The sequence below is a fragment of the Choloepus didactylus genome, chromosome 7 (assembly GCF_015220235.1).
Source record: "Choloepus didactylus isolate mChoDid1 chromosome 7, mChoDid1.pri, whole genome shotgun sequence".
In the NCBI taxonomy this organism is placed as follows: Eukaryota; Metazoa; Chordata; class Mammalia; order Pilosa; family Megalonychidae; genus Choloepus; species Choloepus didactylus.
Window position 1 is genome coordinate 133686574 of NC_051313.1, and position 23186 is coordinate 133709759.

General features: G+C 34.6%; 1 non-coding gene across 1 annotated transcript; it reads right to left on the reverse strand.

Annotated features, from left to right (window-relative positions):
• Window positions 1-11903: 11903 nt before the first annotated feature.
• On the reverse strand, window positions 11904-12069 carry LOC119541028. The gene has a single exon (XR_005218164.1).
• Window positions 12070-23186: the final 11117 nt, after the last annotated feature.

A 23186-nucleotide genomic window follows, 5' to 3' on the forward strand; every position in this document is an offset into this window, starting at 1 on the left:
CACTTTGGCTCTTTTCTACTTTTTATTAGTCCAAATTTTCGCATATGTTTATTTGCCTTATTTATCTTTTTATATGTCTGGCCCCATCCTCAAGCAGATTTTACACCCTTTGAAGGCACTAAGGGCTCTTTTATAAGTTTCTAATCTCCCGGCCCAGCTGAGTAGATGCCGTGTCTTTTGATGATGGTGATAAAGAATGATTAATTACCAGGTAAGGCATTTGGTTGGTCAAGTTGTTTATTGGCACATGACACTAATAATCCTCTGCCTCTATGTTTTCAACACACTTCTCAAACAGTTCAATTCAAAGAGACTACTACCTAGTAGTTGGTGATCATTAGTAAAATTAACTTGGTAAATTAGAGTTCATAGTCCAGAGAGGAACCATGACTTTCCATGTGACCCAGGAGTTACTGCTTATAGTAGTGAGGACTTTATTAAAGAATAAAAATTAAAACTCAAGCTCATTTTACCCATCAAAAATGAAGACAGTGAAACATTAATTTTCTAAAATTGCTGCATGTTTAAGCGTAATTGTAATTACTCCTAAGTGTTTTAAAATTGCAATATTGATACCAAAAGTTTTAGGATCCAAAACACTCTACCAGGGCTGGTGTTTTTGTATAAAATTGTTTGTTACATAATAGATGAGTGATTATTCCATCCCTATTATTTGGATTCACTTAAATGCCAGGTTGCAACATTTGAGGGGGGGGGGCTCAAAAACTAAAAAGGATTTGTATATTTAGTGTTCTCCTTTTCATCTTAAAACCATCAGATTTACTCACAGGTGTTTCACTCCCTGTGGTTTAAATAATAGCACTAGCTGCCAGTGGTTCTGAACCCTAGCTACACTAGAATTACCTGATGAATTTAAAAAAATAATACAGTTGTCTTGGTTCCTGTGATAGGCTGAATTATGTACCCCAGAAAAAAAGCATGTTCTTAATCTTAATCCCATTCCTGTGGATGTGAACCCATTGTAAATAGGACTTTTTGAAGATGCTATTTTTAGTTAAGGTGTGGCCAAAAAGTCAGGATAGGTCTTAATCCTGTTACTGGAGGCCTTATAAAGACAAAGCTTGGAAAGACAGAAGCTTGGAAAGTCAGAAGAAAAAGGAGAGGACGCTGCCATGTGACACGAGGTAGGAATACAAAGCAAAGAACCCAAAGGTAGATGGTACAGAAAGATTGCTGGTGGGTGGAAAATGTTGCCAACCAGGGAGGAAGCAAAGCCATCTAGCCTCTGTAACTGTGAGCCAATAAATTCCCATTGTTTAAGCCCATTCACAGTGAGGTATTTGTAACAGCAACCCGGTAAACTAAGACATTTCCTACCCCAGAGATTTATATTTACTTGGTCCTGATTGTGGCCCAGACACTATTTTTTAAAACCTTTTTATTTTGAATTGATTATAAATTTGCAGGAAGTTGCAAACGTAATATAGCTTTCACGCTATATTATATACCCTTCACGCTATTTCAGGTTACATTTTACATAACTATAGTCATATGCTATAAGAAAACCAGAAAATTGACATTGGTAATAAAGTATGTGTGTACTCCTGTGTCATTTTATCATATGTAGATTTACATAACCACTACCACAATCAAGAGACAGAACTCAAGATTAAAGATCTCCCTCATGCTAGCTTTATATACCCCTTTAGGTACCTCCCCCACCCCCATCCCTAACCCTTGGTAAACACTAATCTGTTCTTCATCTCCATAATTTTTTCATTTCCACAATGTTATATAAATCAAATCTTGAAGTTAATGATCTTTTGAGAGAAGAGAGGCTCTTTCAACATTCAACGTCATGCCCTTGAGTTGTTCCAAGTTGTTTTGTTTATCAATAGTTCCTTTTTATTGCTGAGTGGTATGGATGTACCACAGTTTGTTTAACCATTCAGCTATTGTAGGATAGTTTGATTATTTCCAGTTTGGGGCTATTGCAGATACAACTGCTATGAGCAATCATGTACAAGGTTTTGCCTGAACAAAAGTTTTCATTTTTCTGGGATAAATGCCCAAGAGTGAAATTGCTCGAGTTTTTTTATTATGTTTTGTTTTTTCTTTGTTGTTGTTGTTATTAAGTGATGCTTAATTTTATAAGAAACTGCCAAACTCTTCCAGAGGTACTGAACCATTTTAAATTCCTCCCAGAAATGTTTGAGAGATCCAGTTTCTCCACATCCTTGTTAGCTAGCATTTAGTCTTGTCATTATATTTTATTTTAGCCATTCTGATAGCTGTGTAGCAGTATCTCACTGTAGTCTTAACTTGCATTTTCCTAATGGCTAGTGATGGTTAACATCTTTTCACGTACTTATTTACCATCCACAAATCCTCTGCAGTGAAATGTCTCTTCATGTCTTTTGCCCATTTTCTAGTTTGATTGTTTGTTTTGCTACTGTTGAGTTTTGAGATTTCTTTATAAATTCTAGATATGAGTCTTTTATCAGATATATGACTTGCAGATATTTCCTCCCAGTCTGATGCTTGTCTTCTTTACAGGGCCTGTGGTAGAGCAAAGGCTTTTAATTTTGATAAAATCCAAATTTCTTTTTCTTTTATGAATCATGCTTTTGATGTCATGTCTAGGAACTCTTCCCAAAATCCTAGGTCCTATATATTTTCTCCCGTGTTTCTTCTAAAAGTTTTATAGCTCTATGTTTTACATTTAAATCTATGATCTGTCTTGAGTTAATTTTTGTATAAGATGTAAGATTTAGGTAACATACATTGTTTTTGCCTGAGAACATCCAATTTTTCCCCCACCATTGGTTGAAAAGACTATCCTTCCTCCATTGAATTGCTTCTGTGCCTTTGTCAAAAACGCAGTTGGCCATACCTATGTGGGTCTATTTTTTGTTCTCCATCTTGTTCCATGGATCTGTGTGTCTAATGCTCTACCCAAACCACAGAGTCTTGATTTCTATAGCTATATGTTGAGCCTTGCAATTAGTAGACTAATTCCTTCCACATTTTTCTCTTTAAAAAATTATTTCAGCTATTCACGTTCTTTTTCCTTTCCATATACATTTTAGAGTAATTTGTGTATATCTATAATAAATCTTCCTGGGTTTTTAATAGGAATTGTGTTAAAACTATATGTCAGTTTGGTAAAAATTGACATCTTTACCATGTTGAGACTTCCAGTCTGTGAACACAGTATGTCTCTCCGTGTAATTAGATCTAATTTGATTTCTTTCATTAGCGTTTAATTGTTTTCAGCATGGAAGTTTGGATATGTTTTGGTAGATTTACACCAAGTATGTAATTTTTTGAGCAATTGTAAGTGGTATTGTACTTTCAATTTCCATTTACATGTGTTTACTGCTAGTATGTAGAAATACAGTTGATTTTTGTATGTATGTCAATTTTGTATTCTCTGACCTTGCTGATTTCACTGATTAATCCTAGGAGGGCTTTCTCTCTCTCCTGCCCTTTTTTTTTTTTTTTTTTTTTAACTTTATTGAGATTTTTTTATATAGGGAATCATGTTATCAGCAAATAGGCACAGTTTTATTTATTTTGTTTTATTTTCTTGCCTTGTTGCACTGGCTAGAGCTTCCAGTAAATTGAATAGCAGTGATGAGGTGGTACATCCTTGCTTTGTTATCAGTCTTAAGGGGGACACACTCAGTCTTTCACCATTAAGTATAATGTTAGCTGTAGGATTCATTTTGCAGATTTTTTTTTTAAATTGAGGAACTTCCCATCTATTCCAAGTTTTCTGAGAGCTTTTCTCATGAATGGATGTTGAATTTTGTCAAATGTTTTTTCTATGTCAATTGATAGGATTGTGTGATTTTCTTCTTTAGCCTATTAATATGGTAGATGAGGCTTCTTTCATTGTTGAAGGCAATCTCTACAGCTGATAATAGATGTAATCAGCCATAGATGCAATTAATTTTCTGATGATTCATGTTCACAGAATAGTCTCACAGTAACAACCAGGCAAGTGCTTACCTAACCAAACAACTGGACACTGTAACCTGGCCAAGTTGACATGTGAGCTTAATCTAAATTAATGTTAATTAATTTCTGCCCCGTCCTCTTTCTTCTCTCCTTCTTGTACTTCATAGACATGAATGTGAGATATTTTGGGATAGTACCTCAGGTCCCTGAGGCTCTGTTCTTTTTTTTTTTTTTTTTTTTAATTTGTTTTCTATGTTTTTCAGATTGGGTAATTTCTATTGATATTTCCAAGTTCACTGATTCCATCCCCTGTACTCTCCATTCTGCTGTTGGATTTATCCATTGAGTTTCTTATTATAGTTATTGTGTTTTCCAGTTCTACAATTTTCTTTTGATTTTTTTTAAATATTTGTTTAATTTGCTGAGACTTTCTATTTCTTTGCTATGACTTTCTCTTTTTTTTTTCATTTGTTTCAAGCATGTTTATTCTGTTCCAATATTTTTATGATGGCTACTTTAAAATCAGTGTCAGATCATTTTAACATCTCTGTCATCTTATTGTTGGTGTTTATTGATTGTCATTTCTCATTGAAGTTGAATTTTTTCTGATTCTTGTCAGGAAGAGTGATTTTTGATAGAAACTTAGATATTTTGGGTATTAAGTTGAGACTCTAGATCATATTTTAAATCTTATGTTTTAGTAGACCTCCTCTGACACTGATTGAGCAGGGGAAAAGGGGCATGCTGTCTTGTCACTGCCAGGTGGGGGTGGAAGTCATGACATCCCCCTTTCTGTTAAATCTAAGCAACAGAAAAACATTCTCCTTTTTCTATAATTTTAAAGCTTTTTGACAGGTCTCATCTATTTGAAAAAATCTGAATACTGACTCCCAACAAAACAGGACTCTTTGGTCCACCCAGTATACAGACGTGTATGTCAGACTAAATTCCTTTCATGTCTCCTTATTAGTGTGCTCACATTTACTCTTAAGGCTCTGTCTCCAGAAGCAAGATGCAATATATCACAGTTTATGGTCAATTTTTATATTGTAATGAGGAACACTGAACTTAGGCTACCAATCTCATAATAGACCACTTGCTAAACTTAGCTCAATGCTAAGAGTAGAACAGAATGATAGAAATGAAATTCAATCTATTGTACAGGTTAATGATATATAATTATATTATATTATAATTGTAATTATAATTATTATATGTATATATAAATATAAATATGTATATATATTCCAACTTAAATGCCATGGTATTTTCCCCACATTGCCCCATGTTCCCATATCCACATACCCCCATAGAATGCTCTTATTCATTTGCTACCAGCACTAGGCCACTTCATGTCCTTTAGACTCAGTGGGAGACTCTCAATCCATTGTGCTTGGACCAAATAGAAAGTTATCCCATAACCATGTATTAAAAAAGGAAATAACCTTATAAGCCTTTGAAACAAAGCCAATTATTACTTTTAGAAAGCTACCTGCTTTCAATTAAGCAGGAAATTATCTAAGAAACCACTTAATTTGCTTTGGTCTGTAGTCCCACAACTGCTTTATGCTGAGTGGAGCATGAAATTAAATATGTAACAACTATCCTAATGGTTATGTTGCAGAATGCCAGCATTTTAGAATCATAGGTATTCTGAGTGGTAACAAAATATAAAAAATTATGAATCAATAAATATTGCTCTTTTGAGTTTGAGATAAAAGTATAAAATATTATTAAAGTCCTCTATATATTTTCAGTTGACAATTGATTATTTAATATTCTATTAATTAATATGTACATGAAGAGTAGCTGTGCATGTATGGAGAAATCTCTGAGACCTACAATAAAATGCTCTATTTTTTTCTCCATGGAAATTCTTACACTATTTTCTTGGTAGATTGTGCAAGAATATATTAAAGGAGAATGTCATAATGAAATTTTACTGTTTGTTGAAAAAACGCTAATACTAATCCCTTGTTCAAGGTATTCCTCTTTGTTTAGATTCAAGAAGACATACTGTTTGCAATGTAGAAACTGTTTATGTAGACATATGAGGACACTAGTTTATGCAGGAAATTTTAGAAGCATTACTAAAATGATACTTCAATCAGTACTTAACAATATTGTAAATGCTAGATGGTTCTCAGAGCCTCTTATTTATTTAAAACGTTTTTTACAACTTTAAGACTATTTTTATACTAGATAAATCTTTTCAAACACTAATCATATTATAAGTAAACATTTTAAAAATCTCTGTATAAATATGGCTAAAAGCATCCTTGTCTTTGTAGTTACTGTATTCTAAACCAATCTTTTTTTTTTTTTTTTAAATCAAGGTTAGACCTTCTGCCAGTTTTTACCAGGAAATTTTGACAAATAGTCAGAAAAATTTGATTGGATTTCTTTTCCCCCATGTATCAAGCAGGGCAAGTTTGAGGTGTAATAGCTTGCAAGTTTCTAAAGGTTCCTCTGATTTTCATTTATTTGATGCTAAAGATGTTTAATGTTTTAGTTTCTATCAAGTCTATATGTACTTGACTAAATTGTTGTAAAATATTTTCCAGTTTTATACAACTGTTATCTACAACAGTTCTGAGAAGCTACAAAAAATAAATAAATACATAACAACAACCAAAAAAAGAAAAATCACTAAAGCAAACCATCATGACAATTCATGGGACTCGATACTTTTCTGGAACAAAAAGTTTTCCTCCTCCTGCGTTTGTTCTTCAGCTTTTTTGATTGGACGAAGAGCACAGACCTTAATCACACAGAATTCTGACACCACGATCTGTGTGGACTAGTGAGAGCTGCTTAACCTCTCTAAGCCAGGTTTTTATAAATGGTAACACTGTTTCCTGTGTATAGTGGGAATAATGATAACCATCTGCCAGAATTATGGGGATTAATTGAGACAAGGTAAGAAAAGTTTCCAGTAGAGAGATTGACACACAGTAGGACTTCATTATCGTGATTTAAATGGCTTCAATTAATTGGGGGATCATTTCATCTCTTTACCTCTGTCGTACTTGGCAGGCCCTGTGGCAAGCTCTTACGTCTATTATTTTATTTAATTTTCACAGCAGCCTGATGAGGTAGGTCCTATTATTTTCCCATTTTACAGCTGAGGAAATTGGAACACAGAGATGGGTGATAATTAAATATCACCCTTATTCGTTTCAGACAGACAGACACAAGTAAGGGTGCTATTTTGACTTTAAGAAGACTTTTCCCCTGAAGTTCAGCCAAAAGTTTGTCCTACTAACAGGACCTACTAGCTTTACTATTAGCCTTTAAAATATTTATCTGCTTTAAGCATGTATCTTTTGGCCTAGAAAGTTAGTGAACAAGTGAAGGATGATAATATTTCTAACACAACTCTTTTGGACGTTTACTTTAAACATGCAGTTTTTTGCACATGGAATTTTCCCAGCATATCCAAATCTTCGCTACAATAAAAGATATTATAGAGCAGTCCAATTGCATTTATTAAACAAGCACTAAAATTCAATTTAAAGATAAAAAAATAAGTGCCTTTCTGTAGCTGGGGGTGTGATTTATTTATACACAAGGGGGTTTAATTTTCCAGTTAATGAGTGGGGCTTTATATACATGATGTCCATTAGTGCTAATGAATAATGTGAGTGTGGTGTAATAGATGGGTTTGCTAAACACATGGTGCTCCCTGCCAGGAAGCAGATCCGATATTAAAATTTGTACGTGTGATATCACACCTATGAAATCAAGAAAATGAATTAATTACATTTGCAAATGTTTGGTAGAGCAGTAATTTCAAGAGTTAACCAATTCCTTAATAAAAGAAAGAGAAAAAGCCAAAAAGAAAAGCACTTAAAGGATAATGTTTTACCAGGAAAGAATTTGGCAATGTTTTTAAAATCTGAACTTGGAGGAAAAGATTTTTAATTGCAAGGAGTGAATCTGAAGACAGAACCTAAAAAAAATTCAGAATCCTGAAATTCACAGGTAAAAATGGTAAAATTTATATGAGAACAAAGCTGTTATTTGATCTTAGGGAGGTGGGACTAGCCTCACCTATCCAAGTATTCTCTCCAGAGAACCTGACATAGCCTCAGGAAATACAATTTCTTGTTGCTTCTTTTCAAGGGAAGTTGCATGGAAAATAGGATTAGACAATGAAAATAAATCTGGTTTCAGGGAGCAGTAACTAACTCTCAAGCTGGTGAAATGTACCAGGTTTTCAAAATCAGTTACCTAAATCCTAGGGTTTACTCTCTCTCCATGGCAGATCTTGACTGATAGCTGCCAGGAATCAAAGGCTTTTTGCTCTGTGGCTGTTCCTAGTGTCCTTGGCCTGCTATGCAAAACAAAACAAAACAAAACAAACAACAACAAAAACAGAGCCACAGAGCTGTGCTCTTGTGAGATTTCTGTATAAGCTTCCTTCCTCTCTTTATTTCATATTGGACACACACACACAAACACACACACACCCTACTCACACACACTCCTTTTTTCCAATTTAGGAAATTTAGGAAATACCTAGGGTGATTAGAAGCAAAGGTTGTAGGTGTATATGTACTCCTTTTCCCTTTTTCATTTGTATGCCAGTCCTGCACCTGTAAAAAAGAGCAAACAACTTGAAAGGGAAGAAAGGAAAAAATACAGGTATTTAAACCCTGCCTTTTTGAAAGACAATTACAATCATAGTGCCAGCTTCCTAATTTTATTTAAATTAACTACTGCCTGTTGGTGTTTGATTGCTGACCTTTTTTCATATTTAGCAAAGTCAAAGCATGCAGTGAATGAGTTAAAGTTCATGAAAGGGGCTTCTCTTGGGAAGTCACAAAAACAGAATAATATTGTGGAAAAAATTAGAATGATCACCAGGACGTTTTCCTTATCTAACATTCCTATAATGAGAGATTCAGTTCTCTATTTTGCTCTATTATGCTGTGTTAGGCCTCAGTTTCTTATTTGTAAATTGGGTATAATAACATCTATCTCTTTGCAATTAACAGGCATGTGTTATAAGATAAATGAAATTTCATCAAGTTCAAAAGCCAATAGTATTTTTTAACAAAAGCACATGCTATGAAATATCACTTATCAACCTTGTTGAAATGATTAAACAAATCATGTAAGTACAATAGGAATAGCTTGTTCAAAATACCCTATACTAGAACATCTAGCTAGTTCTTTAATCATATTGGCTGTTCTGGTCCTAGCATAGTCAGTGCTCAGTAAAATACCTTGAATGAGTGGCTAAATGAATGACTATTCCGATTTTCACTTTGGGATTAGATAATGATAGGGCATGGAAAAGAGATGGCAAATGGATAGTATGTGCACCACTTGTCTGTCTTCCCTTACTGATTGATTATAGCATCTGTCCTTTTGAGCCTGAATGTAAGCTGAGAATCTTTCTCAATACAGGACTCCAAGATATCACTGTCAATGAACTGGAGTTGCATTTTTCAGAAAACTCATTTGCAGTCCCTAAAATACTTATAATAGTCAAAATGACAGGGTTTATAATGGACATGACACTTACTGGACCTGTTAACTCCAGTTGATCATGAGTATTTATGTTTAAACATACCAGCCACTGAGGGATTCAAAGAAAGAAATTTTCCCAAAAGAGATGTCATTTTTGTTTTGGAAAACAACAGTGTGTAATATAATATATTTTAAGAAGAATTTGTATGTTGAGGAATATAAAAAACATGAAAGCATAAAAACTACCTGTAATTTATATAGCAATATTACGGTTATTGTTATAGATAGATAGGGAATGAGGAAGGAAGGAAGGGAATATCGTCTTACTTTGTAGGGCCATCCAAGAGTTTAATGTAGGACTGATTTTAAGTCATTCATTCAATCATTTATTTTATTGAATTGTGATTTTATATATAATTTGTGAGTACCTGTCCTATGGGTACATGCAGGGTAAAGATTTGGAATTGTTATTGGACATGCAAAAATGTGTAAGATATGGCTGGTGCCTTTGAGAAGTTCCAGGTCTAATAAGGGAGATGGACATGTAACAATCACAGTTTATTGTGGGTGAGCTACAGTAGTCCAGGGACCTGCTAAATGTTATGACTACTAGACTATAATGCTTCTGCCTCTTACACACCTATAGAGACTATTGTTTGATGTTCAAATTAAAACTTGAATTTTGAAAGTAAATAGGCTACTGATATTCAGTTGTTAAAAGAATTCTACCAGTCATTTTGCTGTATTGAAATTTAAAAGATATGTACTGTGTATGAGAAACTATTTTTTATAGAATTTAGGCCTGAAATTAATTCGCACTGTGAATTGTCAGCAATTCATTTAATCAAAGAAATTATTTCAATGCTATAATGACAGCTTCAAAAGAAAAAAAATGAGGTTTTAGGCTTATTTTAGAACCAAATCAAAATTTCATTCATTCCTTCAACATGTAAGTACTGAGCACTTAATATGACCAAAACACTATATTATACTGGTTGGTGGATATATTTGCCATCTAATCGGGGAAATAAAATCTGTATTCCAGTAATGGTTTTACAGGGAGAAAGTAAGATGCACCATAGGGAAGTACAAATAAATACTACTAAACTTCTGTGTGGGGGAGATTATTTCTAGTCTTGTGGAATTGGATGTGGATTAGAGACAGCTCCTGATAAAGACATGGGGTGGGGCTTGAAGCACATTATAATGCATTATATATGAATATTGTTATGCATATTGAACTACAACATGCATACAGAAAAGTGCAGAGTACAGCTTTAAAATTTTTAACAAAGTGTGCAGTTGTAACCAGTGCTCAGATCAAGAACTGGACCATTGTCTGCACCTAGTTTTAGCTTTTACATTTAGAACTATGATTCATCCTGAAGTAATTTTTTTGTAGGGTATGAGTATGAATCAAGGCTCGTTTTTTTCCCCATATGACTATTCAGTTATTTCGGTATCATTTGTTGAAAACATTTTCCTTTCCCTATTGAATTATCTTGGCATATTTGCCAAAATCAATTGACTACATATGTGTGGGCCTATTTTTACATTCTGTTCTATTCTTTAATGGTGTCTTTTGATGAACAAGAATTCTTAATTTTAATGTATATTAAAATATTTCTTCCTTTACAGTTAGTGCTTATTGTAGTCCTCTTAATTAAATTTTTGCCTACTCCACGATGATGGAGATATTCTCATATGTTTTCTTCTAAATGCTTTATTGTTTTACCTTTAACATTTAGATCTGTGGTCCCTCAGGGACAGATGACTTTTATGTGTATGATATAAGGTAAGTATAAAGTTACTTTTTCCATGGCTATCCAACTGACCCAGAACCAATTAAAGAAAATTTTATCATTTCCCCAATGCACTGCAGTGAGTGACCCTTTTGTCACAAATCACATGACCTCAAGTATGTGTTTCATTTTCTAGACTTTCTGTTATGTTCCTTAATATATTGCTCTATTTTCTATGGCAAGCTATACTGTCTGAATTAACATAGCTTTATAACAAGTCTTGATATCTGGAGTCTAAGTTATCCAGCTTTGTTCTTCTTCAGGATTGTTTTAATTATTTTTGACCTTTTGGATTTCCATGTAAATTTAAGTGTCAATTTCTATACACACACATACACATACACACACTTGCGGGGGATTTAATTGGGATTTCATTCATCTATAGATAAATTTGGGGATATTATCTTTACAACATTGAGCCTTCCAATTCATGAACATGGTATAAACCTCAAATTATTTTTGTCTTTTAACATTTCTCTATCAATGTTTTGCACCTTTCAATGTAGAGGTCTTGCAAATTTTTTGTTAGGTTTATTCCTAGGTATTAGATTTTTAAAATACTATTTGTGATAGCTTTTTTGATGTGTCAACCTGACTAGATTACAGTCCTCAATTCTTAAAACACTAATCTAGGTATTGCTGTGAAGGTAATTAAAAACTGTAATCATCTGCCCTTTTTTTCTTCTTTTTTTTCTATCCCTTTGTGCCTTTGAGTTATAACCCAGAGTGTGTCTTTACACAGTTGGCTTAAAAGACTCATTGCTTTTGTTTTAATATTGTACTTTTTAAACCCGGCTATCATAACACATCACAAGCCTTTGACACAAGGCTAGGATATAGATAGGTCATTTAGTATCAAGTACTGTCATTTGACTTTAAGTAAGGGAGATTATTCTGGATAATCTGGGTGAGCCTGATTGAATCAATTAGAAGTCTTTAAAAGCAGGGCTGGGGTTTCTCTGACAAGGACAAGAAATTCTGTTTGGATGACAGCTGTGGCCCATGCCCATGGAGTTTTATTCTGCTCATGATCTTTCCTTTCTGACTGCCTGCCTTACTACTGTCAGACTAGCTTAGTCAGCCCCCACAATAGTGTAAACAAATTTTTTTTTTTTGTAATAAATTTATCATGTATCTATCTGCCTGTCTGTGTAGCCTTACTTTTCTGCTTCTCTGATTGAACCCTAACTGATAGAGGTTTTGGTACTTGAAGTAGTTCCAGAAGAACAGAATCTTGAGGATCAGTTCCTTAAATTGGTGCTGAGGTTTTCTGGAATGTGATTAGAGTTGAAGACACTAATGACACTGTTTCAAGTGGTAAAGTGGTCCATGGCATGACATGGAAAAAGAGTTACTCAAATTATTGCTGTTGCATACCCGTCATCAAATACCTATAGAAGAAATTTCCCACTTATTTGTTGCTACTATGTAAAAATACAAGTGATTATTTTGTCTTATTTTCCTTATGATTCAGTTTAAAGTGTTTTCTAATTTCCCTTGCAATTTCTTCATTGACCATTGAACAATTAATTAGAACTGTACCACTTAATAATTTCAGGCAGTTGGGGATTTTCTCTTTATTTTTATGATATTGATTCAGGCTTAATTCTTCTGTAGTCAGAGAATATATTATGTCATTCCTTTGAAATTTATTGGGACTTGCTTTATGATCCAGTGTGTCATCAATTTTGACAAATGTTCCAAAATTGAAGAGAATTTTGAAGAGAATGCATATGCTGAAGAGAATGCATATTCTGTCTTTTTTTGGTTCAGTCTTCTATAGATGTCAATTAGGGCAAGTTTGCTAATCATGCTGTTCAGATTGTATATATCCTCACTGACATTTTTGTCTGCTTTTTCCATCCATTTTTGGGAGGTGTATTAAAATATCGCACTATGAGTATAGATTTATATGTTTCTGCTTTTAGTTTTGTTAATTGTTATATATATTTTGGAGTCATGGTATTGATTGCATACAAAATTAGAATTTCTGTCTCTTCCTGTTGTATTGATTCTTTTAGCATTTTCTCCATCTCTAGTAATTTTTTTGCATTAAAGTCTACTTTGGTATTTGTATAGATATGACTATTGTTTGCAAGGTACATCTTTACTTTCAAAATTTATATGTGCTTATATTTAAGCTGTGTCCCTGTAAGCAGCATATAGATGGTTGTTTTTTCTTTAAATCAAATCTCATAATCTTTGCCTTTTATTGAATATTTACTTAATTTATATAAATGCACCAGCTGATATTTGAATTTATAAACACTATCTTACAGTTTTTATTTCCATACTTTATTTATCCTATGTGTTTCATATTCTTTTCTCCTATTTCTTGTCTTTTACTGGATTTCTTATTATTTTCATTATTCCATTTCCCCTTTATTAACTTATTAGTTATACATTCTTTTACTATTAATTAGAAATAAAAATGCATCCTTGACTCATTAGAGTCCAATATAAATGATTATACTTAGAAATGCTAAGGCTTTTGAACACTTTAACTCCAGTTACCCCTCCCACTTTTTATGTATTATTACATATTTTAATTCTAAATAAATTTGAATCACACATTATTGTTTTCACACTATATACACCTCCTATTTATAGAAAGCAGATCTTGGCACCAAGCAAAGGCATTATCATGTTTCTATCCAGGATTATTCCCCTTCCACCTAAAGAACTCCTTTTGTTCTTTCAGTGTGGTCTCCTGGTAACAAATTCTATTTTTGTTTGTTTAGAGATGTATTTATTTCACCTTTGCTTCTTACATAATCTTTTTATTGAAATATAAATTCCATAAAGAAAAGTCCACACATTATAAATGTATGGCTCAATGAACACAAAGTGAACTTGTGTAACCCAAACCCAGATCAAGAAAATGTTACCAGAGCTCCAGAAGTCACTTTCATTTTTGAAGGACACTTTCAATGGATATAGAATTCTAGTTTGGCACTTTTCTTTTAGTACCTTAAAGATGTCATTCTATTTTCTTCTGGCTTCCATCTTTTCTAGTGAGAAATGAACTCTCAGTTTTATTGTTGCTCCTTTGAAGTTGATGTATCTTTTCCCCTCTCGTGGTTTTTAAAATTTCCTTGTAACTTTTTTTCTTCCAGCATTGTTACCATGATTTGTCTAGATACGGTCTCAGTATTTCAAGAATCTGTAACTTGATCTTTCTTCACTTTTGGAAAATTCTCAGCCATTATTTCTTCAGCTATTGCCTTTGTCCCTTTCTTTCTTTCCAAACCTTCTGTCTACATTACATGTATGTTAGACTCTTTCAACATGTTCCATGTCTTTTCTAACACTCTTTTCTCTATTTTCCATCCTTTTAGTGCTCCATTTTGCTACTTACCTATCTTCCAGTTCATCAGCCTGTTTTTATGCTGTATCAAGTCTGCTGTTAAATATATTTGAGGTTTTAGTTTTGGTTATTGTATTTTTCCATTTTCTTTTTTTAATAGACTACAGCTCCCTGGGAGAAATTCTCCACTCTGTTGACTATTTTCTAAAACATTTTTATCGTGGTTATTTTAAAGTCAGTGACTGATAAATCCAATATCTTTGTATTTTGTAGGTCTGTTTCTACTGTCTGTTTTTCTCTTGGCCATGCTTCTTTGTATGCTTGGCAATTTTTGATTGAATGTCAGACATCGTAAATGAAAACTGTAACAACTCTGAGTGATTTTATCTTTCTCCAGAGAGGGTTTGTCCTGTCTTCTGTTGGGTGGCTAGAGTGGGGAAAGATCACTTTAATTCAGTAAGGCACTAAGTGCCTCAAAACTATATTGCAGACTGTCAGTCTATGTAAAGTCAGTCTATCTGTTATTTGCTCCCACTTGTAAGATGCTGCCCTCCAGTGAGAGCCTAGGGTGATAACTAGGGCTCTGTTCATTAGCGTTTGGTATCAAGAGATTTTCTATCTTCCAGCTCTCTGCTTGCCCAGGAAGCTTAAGAATCTAGCATATGCTGGTGTATTGAACTCACTGTTCTGCATCTCTTTTCTTTCTGGGACCTTGGCCGCTGGAGTTCTGGCTGCCTTGGCAATCTTGACTTTCAGTTTTTGTCCCTGGGAGATTACTGAAAGCTCTGCTGAGTTTCTGCCACTTAGCATCAGTCATCTGCCAGAATTGTGTCTTTCATCTAACACCATAATCAGTATATGCTGTGAAAGGAAAAAGTAGTGTATGGACTTATCTTCTGCAAATCCCTCCTTTCTGCAATTTTGGCCATTAAGTCCTGGATGCCTCAGAAGCTATCAAACAGATTTTATTTGCATTTTGTATTCCTTTTCAAGTTATTCTCTGAGAGGGTTGGCATGACACTATTACAAAGCATGGTATCTTGATATGTGGAAATTAGAGGGAGGACATGGCATGCAAAGTAAATGATGTGGGTAAAGATTCAAGGTAAAATAATTCTGATATGGTGAGGAGTTTATTTTTTCTGGAATAAAGTGGGAAAAGAAGTAGAAAGTTATAATGCAGGCAGTTCTTGGGAAGGCCTTGAAGACCAAGGTGTTTTAATTTTCTAGACTCTTTAACAAATTATCACAACTTAGAGGCCAAACACACATGCATTTATTATCTCACCATTTCAGCTAGCTGTTTTATTTTCTAAGCCAGTGATGTCTAATAGAAATAAAATACAAGCCACATATATAATTTTTAATGTTCTAGTATCCATATTTAAAAAGTATACTTTTACACACACCAGTTTGGGCTAGCACATTTGAAGCACTCAATAACCATAGGTGGCTGGGGGCTACCATATTGGAAAGTACAGATTTAAAATATAAAGTCATTTTTCTGACATAGAAATGTATTTAATTAACTTATGGATTAAAATTTTCCTTACTAATTAAAATACTTTTTTTCAAGCCTTTTATTTTTACTGTTTCATTGAAATGCATATGTCTCATGTACTACATATAACAAAAATAACTTTTTAAATAGAAAATATGGGGTAATCATCATTGATTCATTCAACCAGTATTTACTAAGAACCTGTTAAGCTTTATTAGAAATAGGCTGTGCCATTAAAACACTTTAATCTATTGTCACTTTAGCGTTCTTATATCTTATAATCGTTATACAAAGACTTAATACTACACCTTTCAGAAATTGTTAATTTTATGTATAAAATATTTGCATCATTAAAATAGGATAAGAAGCTCATACTAGTAGTAATAAGAGGGGGAGGAGGAGTAATAGTATCATTTACTGAGCATGTATTCTGCCAAGAGCAGTATCTCTTTAAACCTTTGAAGTGTATGGTAATGTTACCCCTGATTTACGGATGTGAAACTGAGGCTCAGAAATATTTCTCAAAGTCACTAGATACCGAGTAATAGAGAGGCAGGATTCGAACTGAGATCTTTCAAACTGAGGTCTTTACAGCTATGCTGTGCTGCCTCCCCACAGGACACTGGGAATTTACTTAGATATAAAGTTTTAACATTCACATCCTATATGGTGCAATATGTCTAAAGCACCTTTCAAATGAAAATTTATTTTCCTTTTGTATTATTGTTGGGAAGAATATATGTTTTGGGTGGTGTGAGATGTGATGAGAAGTAAGGGGCTGGATCAGCGTTTTCTGATGTCGTTCAGAATATTTGGTTTTATTCAAACCTTCATCTACTCTTTTCTCTGTGGCTTGTTTTCACTCTTCTAATGTCAAAGACCACATTAGTCTGCTCACATTCAAGATTTAAAAGCCAAAGAGAATGCATACAAAAACAATTTGCTGTTTACAACAGCAACAGCCTCATATGTATGCGTCCTCTCTTCTTGGAAGGGAGAATGAGCACAGTAACTCTAATTGACTTGATTTCCTTGGTCAGCACAGGGAGGTTTTTGCATACATTTTCAGGAATTTTAATTTTTACAGAGACTGAAAGTTTGCGCCAGCTGAATGATTCCATGTGCCCCTTGCAACCCTAATCTCCAAGGAAACCAGGAGCCTAGCGAAGCCCCAGCCACCTCTGGAGCAAATACACCAGGCAGTACAGATGTGGGAGTGAGCAGGGCCCAAGCAGCCCAGGCACAAAGCATTATCCCCTGAGGACTGTTTTTGCCAACTCTTTCTAATTCCAAAGACCGTGGTAAGGAGAACCTGTTAGGAAAAGAACAGCCTGAAGAAGAAACATGAAGCAAGTAAGGCAAAATTGGAGTTCAACACTCAAACTATACTTAAGGAAAAATGTGTGGTAACAGAGAGAGAAAATCAAAGAGGCGGCCAAGAGGGCCGGGGAGAGAGACGGCAGTGCTGATTCTGCTTTTCTGTATTGAACGAGGAGGATTTTTGGCTCTTTGATATGTCTCAGACGTAAACTTGTGGTATTTTCCCAGGAGAAACATTTAATTAATTAATGTACATTTATGCTGACCTTGGAATTTGCAGAAGGCTATGGAGGATATTTGTATTTTCATATCTCACAATAATGTAATAAGATGGACTTGTTATTCCCATTTTTCAGACAAGCTAACTGAATCCCATGACTTGTCCAAGAGCCTCAGGGATGCCGAAAGATACATCTCTTGAGTATTTCTCAAGTAGTATCTTGAGGAAATGAGCACTTAAAACATTCCTAAGATATACTTTTGGGAGTCCCTTCACTCATTTGATTATCAAATCATATCTTAGGGTAGGCAAGGCAGGCATTATTATGGTAAATGTGCTGAGATGAAGAGACTGAGGCTCAGAGAGGTAAGTGACTAGCACCACGGTTCAGCCACCAAAGCCAGAAACCTTGGAACATGCCTGTCCTATTTGCCCAGCCAGTGCTGAGCTACCTGGAGCAGCCACCTTGACCTTCTCACCTTCAAACTCTCTCTCTTTACCTTCTTGCCTTTACACCATCTCTCTGCCTGGAATGCACACTCCTAAATCCAGTAAGTTATGGCTTCACCAGGAGCTTGGAGATCCCTCTCCCCCTTAACCCTGCAACCTTCAAGCTTCTGGGGGAAGGGTCAAGGTCACTGTGGCTAGAGCTGGGGCTGTGCCTGGGCTGGCCCCTGTGGGGCTCACACCTACTTGCAGCTGCTGGAAGAGGAACCTGCAGGATGCCCACCAGCTCAGGAAAAGGGATTCTCTCCCTGGTGGGAGGGGAAAAGCCATTTGCGAATAGTACATGTTGGGTAGGTGTGCCATATAGATTCACCAGGAGAAAGGAACTCAGCCATCTTTGCCCTTGGGCCTGTCATTTCTCAGGTTGAGAGGGTGCTGAATAGTGTTGTTAAAGGAAACAGTCCTTGCTTTACCAAAAGGCTACTGAGAAGTAATAATAATAGCTATCATTGATTGAGTGATTACCAGGAGAGGGAGAGGAAGTGGTTTATTGACATGCCCCATTAACACCTTCTGAGGTCATTTGGAAATTACTGAAGAGGAAGATGAGGCAGGGTGAGGTGGACTGAGGTGCCTTAATGTACTCTCTTAGGGCCCGGGCATGCCAGGTAGAAGTGTACATGGTTAACACCTCTTAATTCCATCTACTTCTAACCAGAGAAGAAAGGAAGGTTATTTAATGTTGTACTTTGAAACTGGTTTTGTCCCTACTAGAGATGCCACTACTGAACTTTCCCAGTGAATGAGCTGAATCCTGCTTTTCTTCTGTTAATTACTTGTGCAGTCAGACTGGCACTTTGATATTGCCTCGCACCTGAGGCTATATGATGTAGACTGCATCCTAAGGCTAGGAAGATTCTTTTTAAGCATTAATGCTTGATGGGCTTTAGCTCCAAGCCACTAAACCACCTGCAACCTGCCTAGTACCACTTGGGTCCCAGGAAAATAAAGATAATTTAAAGCTGGCCCCTACCTTCTGGAAGCTTATAGCCTTAAATGAACAGTTAGACCTGTGACACTGCTATGTCACAACGAATGCATAGAATAAATAATACAATAATGGGCAATTATAAATTTGACAAAATGTGCCATATAATATGAAAGCAATGGTTAGAAAAAGGATAGATTACTACATTGATTAATTTTAACTGAAGTCAAATCAAGGAGATGGGCATTGAGAAGGAACATAAAGGATGGGTAGGATTTGAAGAGTCCCAAGGAATATTTGATAAGGGTATCTCCCCTGGTACTAATGGCATCTTTGTCTGAAAGAGCTGATTTGCTATATGGGCAGACTGCCACTTATCTTAATAATTTAAATCTTTATTATGTGGACATAGTGAGAGGTGGTCAAGAGGAACTGGCCTTGATATTTAATACTTCTAGATAAAATCAGTTGCAAAATGTTATTTCTTAGGTATAAATATTCCCTGAATTAATACTAAACATTAATTCTTAGACTAGTCGTTGGTATATTCCAAGAATTCACCAAATATCAGATATTATTATTATCTCTTTGAGAAAGCAATTGCTTGTGTTTCAAGGAGTGATTCAAATGAATATGTTGTATAATGCATAATGTTCTTTTGAGTTGGATCCTATATAGTATATTTTTCATTGCAAAAACATGTTAACTTTTTCCATTTTGTATTTTTGTCGGTAAAGGAAGAGTGTCTTTAGAGAAATGCATAGCTTTATAGACTGGTTCAATAACTATACCCCTCAGCTGTTTACTGGTAGTTACTTCACAAATCCTTACATTTTTAAAAGACAGATATCTTTTTAGTAATCAAAAATGTTTTCTAGGTACTTGTTTATATTCAGAGTCAGTTATCTTGCACGAACATTCCCTAAAACATGCACCAGGCATTTTTCTTATACTTTGGGTTCTCAGTATGAAATCCACTTAAATTTTCCCACAGTCTCAGTTTTCTTTGTGAGTTTTTCAACACATTTCATATGCTTTGATAAAAGATAATGCCTTGTTCTGCAATTACTTTGAAGAAAATGAGTTCTATGGTTTTGTACCTTTAACTCATATTAAAAATATACTAATAAGCTTGTTGTCACAGGGAGCTTCAAATGTTGCATTTGAAGAAGCCATTTAAGATGAGAAAGGTTCCATTCCTGAGTACCACTGATATTAAGTGGTTGAATTACCTGCCCAGGTAATATTCCCAGCCATTGTTGTTTTGCTCAGATGACTTGCTTTCGTTGAAGCTGAGTTATTTGGAGGTCAGATCCTTACTTTCAATGTGAGGGAAAATTTTTAAAAATCTCTTTAATAGTAAAAGCAAAAACCATGAATGAAACAGGTAGACATAGTAGAATGAAACACATTGCCTATCAGGATGAACTTGCTAGCAATCTCTACCCTGTAAAGGTGTTTATATATGTTATTTTTTGTCCCTTTCTGTATATTTAAAGTCAATATAATGAAAGTAGTACAATCTCATAAAATGTGGAAATTATAGGCAAAAAAGCAAGAAACAACCCATTCATGGGCAATTACCGTCAACATTTTAACATATGTCTTGATTTCCTGTGCATATTAAAAAAAATCACTGAGGTATGTACATATCATTTTGTATCCTTTTTAAATACTGACTATTATTGTATTTTCCTTCTGTTATTCATTTTTTAACTGACTACAGTACATGCTTGCAAATGTAGAGTCCTGAATTTTAGCCCATAGAGTATACTCACATTTCATTTTCTTATCTCTGTAGACATTTGGCTTGTCATAGATGAAAGATCCATGTATAGAAAATGTTTGTCAGCTTTAAGACATTGCTACATGCTTCAAACATGCACTTGCTATTCCTTCATTTTATTTGTATATGTATATAATATCTTAACAAAATTGCATTGATCAATTTGTTTGCTTTAAGAAGTAAAATACCAGAGTAAATTGTTTCTTGGTGTCACTTCTGCTTACTGTTTTGAGGAGGCCTAGCAAGCAAAAAATTTAAAGCATTTTCCCTAGGACTGGATATCAACTGGGACTTCAGTCTCTCTTAAAGAAGAAACCATTTTATGTCCAAAAACTGTGTAAATTATATAGTCTTAACATCTAAACTCAAGGCAGAATCTTATGTTATTCAGAGAACAATGAGAAGAAATAAGAGGTTTTGTAAAAGAAGGTTTTTAGTTTAATGTATTGGTAGGTGACTTTTTCTCTGTTGGGGCTGATATGCTCTTTGGTTAATTTCTTCTGTTTTAAAGCCAAGATTCTGGAAGTCTCTGCCTGAATATGAACTATGGCAGTGAGGAGGCACATATGATACACACAGAACTGATTGCAACCTTCTATAATTGTTGGTCAGCTTTATTGAGGTATAATTTACATACAATAAAATTCAATTTTACATGTATAATTTTGTAAGTTTTGACAGCCATCTACAGTCCTGTCATCATCACCACAATCATGATAGAGAACACTTCCATAACCCCTAAAAGTTGACGTTAACCTTTCTGCAGTAAATCCTCTTCTCTCCCACCTCCTAATCCCTGGAATCCGATAGTCATTTGTGTTTGGCTTTTCTCATTTAACATAAGGCTCTTGAGATCATCTGCACTGCTGCAGGTATCAGTTGTTCATTCCTTTCTGTTCATTATATGGCTATACCACTCTTAGTTCATCCCGTCATCAATTCACGGTATCTGAGTTTTTTTCAGTTTTTGATACTATGAAAATTATTTTAAAAAGCAGCTATGATCATAAGTATAAATCTTTATATGGCCCTATATTTTCATTTCTCTGGGGGAGGCACTTAGGAGAGAAATTACTGGCCATATTATATGTGTGTATATATATATATAACTTTATAAAGAACTGCCTCTTTCTTTTCCAAACTGGTGGCTGCATTTGCATTCCCATCAGCAATGTTTGAAGGTTTAGTTGCTTCATGTACTTACCAACACTTGGTATCTTCTGTTTTTATTTTTAATATATTTTAATCATTTTGGTGGGTATCTAGTGTTTTTAATTAGCATTTTTCTAATGACTACTGATGTTGAGAATCTTTTCAGGTGCTTGTCATCCTTATGTCTTTAAAATCTTCTGCCCTTTTATTGGATTGTTTGCTTTTCTTATGGAGTTATTAGAATTACTAATTATTCTGCCTACAAGTACTTTATCAGGTATGTTTTGTAAATATTTTCTCCCAATCTGCAGCTTACCTTTTCATTTGCTTTTGAAATGAAAGAGGCTTAGTAAAAGTTTTAAATTTTCAGTGTCCATTCAATTAATTTATTCTTTTTTGGGTCCTAGTTAAACATCTTTGCCTAACAGAAGGGCACTAAGATTTTCTCCTATGTTTTCTTCTAGAAGTTTTATATTTAGTTCTATGATCCATTTTTGAGTTAATTTTTGGATATAGTGTATGTCAAATGTCATTTGATTTTTTGACCATAGATATCTAATTTTTCCAGCACCATTTCTTGAAAAGATTTTCCTTTCTCCATTGAATTGCCCTAGCACAGTTATTGAGAAACAGTTGGCCACATATGTGTGGGTCTATTTCCGGATTCTCTAGTCTATCTGTTGATTTATTTATCTATCTTCATGCCATACAACAGTGTCTCAATTACTATAGCTTTTTAATTAGTCTTGAAATCAGGTTGGTAATCCTTTGACTTTGTTCTTTTTTTTTTTGAAGTTTCAATATTTTGTTCAAGTTTTATTTTAAGTTATGTTAATTACAGCCTTTGAAAGGAATGATCCATACAAAATGGAAGACTCTAAAATATATCCATTAAACAGCTAAAAAATAAATTTAGTGGTGAGAGTACAACAGAAGTCCACTTTAGATTCCGAATGTTGTCACCGTGTGGTTACAGTCATAGAGACTCTTCTCAGCTTGCAGCTGGAGCTCTTGGAAGCTATTTCATACTCTGGTGCAAGGGCACAAAACCACAACCCAAAAGGGAATTAAGTCCTGAATTATTGGCTTTATCACATCTACCCTTTCCACTCCAAAATGACACAAAAGAAACAGCTACCATGCCCTGCAGACTACTTTTGGTGTAAAAGAGGTGATGGACTGAGGTTGAAACAGGTCATGAAGATCTGTCCGAAAAAATCCCTTTGAGATGAGTTTGTACACACAAAACCATGAGCTTCTC